Here is a 6249-nt window from a genome sequence, read left to right as displayed (position 1 = left end):
CAAGTTTACTGTGAATACCCTTCATGAAATTTTCGAGGGTGGATATTCCATGGAATTTTTATGTGCAGTTTGAACTGACCAGAATGTGAATGTGATCATGAATGATTCTTTTTGACAAATATAGGATATTAAATTTAGATGGTTTGCACTTACAAGTATATAATATAGATTCTATGCCATTATATACATTCATATGATGTTCCTTATTGGTTCTATTTATATACTGTTTTATTTCATCTGTTCAAAATCCTGCACAGAATGAATTGTACAGTTTCAAAATAAATGCCTTAATATTATCACAAGACTTCAGTAGAGATGAATTAAAGTATATATATTGAGTTACAAGTAAACTACTTTGATTTTTGTGCAATCACATTTCACAGTCATCAAGTAGATGGACATCAATCAGCCATCTGTGTATGCTGATAAATTAAGAAAACAATGTTTCATTGATGTAATATACTTCTCTAACAGTGAGGTCAGATATGTCCATCTTCATGTAGACAGAAAATATGTGCCCGTTGTGTGTCATGTTAGACAAAGTCAGTTATTATACTGGGTCGGCTTTATCTTATGCCTCCCAGCGTTAGTACATTTTCCATCTTCCAGAAGACAGAACAGTTTTAATTAATGAGTCCACAGAGTTGGTACACTTTCCATTTTCCAGAGGACGGAACAGCATTATCCAGCGGATTACCAGAGTAGGTTCTCTTCTCTTCTACCATAAAGTGGCTGAGTTTGTCTAGTGGGAGAAGAGTTGGTATTATTTCCTTCTCCCTTAAGATAGCCCAGCTTCATCCACTGAACTCACAGAATTGCTGCCATTCCCTTGTACCTGAAAATGGAATGGGGATAAAGCGGCTGGGGCGTGAAGCAGACCACTCACCTCCAACTAGTGCCAAGGTCAAGAAAACGTGGGTCTGTATATCCACTCCATATGTCTTCATGGTGTAGTGCTTAGTTAAGCGCAATGAGAACTTTACCTTTTACCTTTTACACATTTAAATGGATGAGTCATTTTTAGACAGTAAATATTCAACGGAGTAGAATGAGGGTGTGTTTAAGTATTGTTCTAGTGCTATTTGAAATCACCCTTTTTCATTCATAAGACACTACCCAAATAGCACTCACCATGGCAGCTCCAACTCCCATTGGTTAGCGCCCCGCCCAGCGGCAAAAGTATAAAGATGTGGGCCTCAAATATGCTAGAATCAGTCACAGCTACGCTTACATTGAGAGAACACCACAACTGCAAGTCTACTAGCAGCAAGCACTGGCAGCTGACTCCACCAGTGCTCATCAGGCCAGCTGGCTTTGCTGCCACTAGCACCAGCTAGCCCCCTACTGCAAGAGCTTTGCCCGGTATCCTGCTGGCTCGCAATCACCGGGCTGCTGCAAGCAAGAACACCATCACTAGCTCAGGCTAGCCCGCTACTTCAAGAGTTTCACTGCTATTCATCAGGCATGCTCTGCTTCCCAGATCATCTGTAATATTCATTCTAGCAGCAATATATATAGGTTTCGTGGTTGTCTCCCCATACCACAAGATTTGACATCCTGCAATGAATATAGTGCTTGTATCTTGTGTTAACACTGTACAACTGCATTGGTCTGAAAATGTTTTTTGTTACTTGTAATGAAGTTTATTAATGAATATATATATACACACACATGTGGCAGAGTTAACTACTCTCTTAAGTAGATTTCTACAAGAATTACGGGATTTGACACCCATTGTGAGTCTAACAATTTTCTTTTGCAATGTAAATACCTTTTTGCTGTCAGATTAATTACCCCAGAAAATTATTCAGTACTTCGTTAAATAGTGAAAGTAAGCAAAATAAACTGAAAGAAATTGTGTCACTGATATGCAACATATGTCTAGGAATATGGTGCTCTTAGCTTTGGAACAAATTTATTTATATGGTTTTTCCAGTTTAAATGATTGTCAATTTGTAAACCAAGGGATTTTGTGTTTGCTGCATTTCTATATGTTTACCATTATATGTGATATTTCATGGCTAATGCGTTATGTTATAAATTTCGTTACAGTTGTTTTATCTAGATTCAGGAACAACTTGTTTGCAGAAAAACATGTACTCATTTGAGAGAGAACTTTGATTGTATGCAGAAATCATCTAAATGTTTGCTAGAAATTTTAACACTAATGTCATCAGCCAATATTATGGGTAGGAGGGAGGTAATTTATATAGATAGGAAAAGCAAAGGCCATAAAATTGACCCCTGGGAACTCCATGCTGTATTGTTTCCCAGTTTAAGAAGGTATTTTGAGTTACATATGATTATTTTATATCAGTCTTCTGTTTGCTTTCTGTTAGGTAGGATCTGAACTAACTTGCTGATGCCCCTTAAATGCCAAAAAAAGAATGTTAACAAAATTTCGTGTTTTACACCTTATACTTTCTTAATACAAGACTAAAATTCCATTAAGTGTAACAGCTTCTAATACGTAAAATCTTTTTTTGTTGTACATATTTCATACATAAATGCCAAGCTTCAAGAGGTGAACCAGTAGTGTTAAAGAAAATACTTTATGTAAGTCTTTCTTACAGTACTAGTTATCCCACATACTTATTGAAGGAACTGATGTAATTAGTTCTAGTGGTGAGGGATACCATTCAAACTGAGTAGTTAACAGTAATTAAAATGTGTTTTGTAGTTCAAAGTAAGATGCTATGACAGCATTCATAGTAGTAATTGCAGTTGTTAATGACATGGAATTGTTAAGTTCTGTGGTTATAGGTTGTTTCTCATCAGCATAATCCTGGGTTTTGCTGTTCAGTTCTTGGTAATATTAAGAATGAAATTCTGGATTGAATATGTTACCCCTTAAGTAAGTCTTGATAATTGGTATTGTAATAAATATTTACTTCTGTTGACACTGCTGGTTCACCTCTTGAAAATGGCCACTTTCAGGTGAAACATACAAGGCAGCAAAAGATTTTATCTATTTGTTAAATACAGTTGCACTTCATGGAATTTTAGTCTTTGTCTATAGGGTAGTAGTTTTTATCAGCTTGCAAAACTTGGTGGTAGATGTGTTTAGCATAAAGGATGTTATTGTCTAAGCAAACACACTATAAAAATGTATTGGTTTGTGCAACGTCTGATACTGGAACAATTACATGTTGGAAGTCAGTTACAAAAAGAATATATATATATTTTTCAATGTGTGTGTATGTGTGTGTATGTGTGGAGAAATAAATCTGTTGATTCACATTTTGTCATGCCTTCAAATAATGGGTACGTTGTAAGTTTGTTGAATAGTCTTCAAAGTAAAAAAGTAAATGTATCCCTGTAACAGGCCTTGGAGGCCCATAGGGTTGTGAGATGTTGAGGATCCCATATTTTCTAGACAATCAACTCATAGATGGCGGTAAGGTTGTCAGCCCTACATGCCAGCCGCCCTTAACCCCCAAGAATATTCCTGGTACTCATTTCTGTTAGAGGCTGAATTTATTAGGTAAATTGAAAAAATTCAATGACCTCATTGGGATTCGATCCTGCGACCTTCCGGCTTGTAGCATAGTGCCTCAACCAGCTATACTACCGCGTGCCCCCTCCCCACAAGAATAGTCTTCAAAGGGAAATGTTATTTGTGGCTACATACAGCTTTGTAATAAAATTTTTCAGGAATAACGTATTATGAATTTTAATTTAAGAAATGTCTGGTGCCCTTGTTTATGTGCAATGTTATGCAGTTTCATTTGGGACTACTGACGCTAAAATTTGAAGAAATTTAATCGAAATTATTAGAGCCAATTTTTAGAGATTATTTTGTGATGAAGTCATAGCTGGGGTGTGTTGTTCGAATCCCGTTACTTTCAGAATGTGTTCACCTACAAAATATTATTTGGATCTTTTATAGACGGTTAAAAAACAAACCAAAATTGGCCAGGCTGTTTTCGAGAAAAATTGACATTTCGAGTTTGAGGTGCAGGAGGCCTGCAGTTGAAAGAATCGGTAGTCGTTTTCGACAGATAGTAATTTTGTGTTTTTGGGACCCCGTGAAGGCCCATGTTTTTGTAGTCAGGGTGTTCATACCCCTAGAACCCATCCAATCGTTCAGGCACGAGTGAGGCTTACATACAGACAGACGGTATTAAAAACATCAGTTCTCTCTCATTGATAGGCGGAATGTTCCTGCGAAACGTCGGTTGAATTTCAACAGACTAGAAGGCAATGTGCATGTTAGGTGAGTCCCCGTCACCATGGCATGGCGCGTCCTCAGGTTGCGGATGGAGGAGACACCCTCCAGTTTTGGAGGGAAGCTGTGAATATATTGAATAAGCAGTCGCGGACAGCCAACAAGGGGTGGCCCTCCAGCTTGGGGTTTAGGCGTGGGGCTAACATTTCCTCACCATAAAAAATCATTATGTTACGAAAATGAACACAGAGCCTCGGCCCTGGATTGGTAAGCCAGAAGGAAAGATACCACAGGGAAGACTAAGGCGTAGGTGGGTGGACAATATTAGAATGAATCTTAGAGAGATAGGATGGGATGGTATGGATTGGATAGATCTGGCTCGGGATAGGGACCAGTGGAGGGCTCTTGTGAACACTGTGATGAACCTTCAGGTTCCATAAAATGCTGGGAAATTCTTGAGTAGCTGCAGAATTGGCGGCTTCTCCAGAAGGGTTCAACTCCATGAGTAAGTAAGTAAGAAGGCGATGTATTCCAGAAGATAGGATATATATAGAACCTCTGATACCCATTTCATAGGACGCTGGGTGGGCTCCAGAACCAGTCTGGACGCTGTGGAGAATAGAAAGATCTTTTGTGCCAGCAATATTAATTAAACCATTTGCATCCTGAAGTATCAGAGTTTCTGCGCCCAGGTTCCCAGAAATGTTGCGATGTTTGTAGATTTGTTATAAGCACCATTTGTTACAGAAATTAAATCATCACTGTAGGATACTAGAAGTGCTAGGAACAGCTAAGCGTCTACTTTCCTTCCATCACAATTTGTATACCTGATGAGACAAAGACTTTTGTATGTATGCAGAATGAAGGCAATAAAACAATGTTATAAGGACTACATTTTACAGGACATCTCATGTATATATAATAATAAAAATTAAAGTTGTAAAGATGTCTCCAGAGCAAGTATATCTATATTAATATGTCAACAATTAAAAAAAAATATCTTGCGCGCTAGCTTATCCGCATTCATTTCACGGCCACCTGCATGACCACGCGGCATTCTGTGTAAATTAGATTACGCAATTTCCATTGTAGTAGGTATTACAGTGGGCACTGTTAAATTAATATTTAATTAAATGATTCGCAATTGTGAAAAAAAAAAGTTTTATTGACTAGGAAATGTAACTTTATGTTTACCTGATTTGATGGCTTAATTTATAGTAATATGCAGAGCGGCCCAGAAGGCAGTTAACCTAAAATACTCGTATTCCGTCGTATTAACAGTAATGTTCAGATTTGAACCTGCCTGTCTATTTGTAGAAAGGGATCGGAGAGTTGTGACTTGTGAACCGAACACGGAGGATTTCAGTTGGAACAATTGCTGGATATTCAGTAAGTAATAAAGAAATTTCTATCGTATTTTAGTGTACACTTTAATAACAAGTAAACTGACTTTTGGGCAATTCTGTGTATAAAAGAGGTCCGTTAAATGAATATATGAGTGTTATACCCATGAAACGAGTGCTTAGATCAAGAGTATGGTTTCCATATCAGAATCTGAGCTGCCGTTATCTTTGCATTCCCGAATTGAGTGAGATATTTGTGAAGTAAGCTGTTAAATTTCTTCACGCGGCTTGGTTTTTATACTAAGTTTCGTTACGAATTATGCAGTTGAGACGACTTCCGGTAGCATGATACGCATACCGAGTTTCATGAAATAAACCACGAAAGTCTAAGGAGAATTAATTTTGCCATTATGTATGATTAATATGAGTATATAAATGTTAATTCTGTTTGGAAAATGTTCTTTCATTACAAATCTTTCATTTCTTATACTGTAACATAAAGGCTGAAGGCCGGAATGGTGGAGACAGAAGAGAGACTTTGCTAGGCAACAGCGCCCTAAATATGTCTCCGTAACAACGAATGCACACGCAGTAATAGAACTGTCAGAGGCATGGTTTTCTATGTTGTAAGTGCCGTCTCCACGTAGAATCTGCTACCTAGCAATGACTAATGAAAAATTAACATACTGAGAAGATATTGTGTATGTTCTCGTGATTTGTGGAGTGTGTAGATTAGTG

At 37.7% G+C, this 6249-nt stretch overlaps 1 long non-coding RNA gene across 1 annotated transcript in view; it reads left to right on the top strand.

The window, feature by feature from the left end:
- Window positions 1-4660: 4660 nt before the first annotated feature.
- The window catches only part of LOC111862090, a 196699-nt gene continuing 195110 nt past the window's right edge, over window positions 4661-6249 (top strand). Inside the window, exon 1 of the long non-coding RNA XR_002842365.2 lies at window positions 4661-5557. This is a non-coding gene — a long non-coding RNA (uncharacterized LOC111862090). The remainder of the gene's footprint in view (window positions 5558-6249) is intronic.

This window comes from Cryptotermes secundus, unplaced genomic scaffold (assembly GCF_002891405.2).
Source record: "Cryptotermes secundus unplaced genomic scaffold, Csec_1.0 scaffold400, whole genome shotgun sequence".
Lineage (NCBI taxonomy): Eukaryota > Metazoa > Arthropoda > Insecta > Blattodea > Kalotermitidae > Cryptotermes > Cryptotermes secundus.
This window is presented reverse-complemented; position numbering and strand designations above follow the sequence as displayed.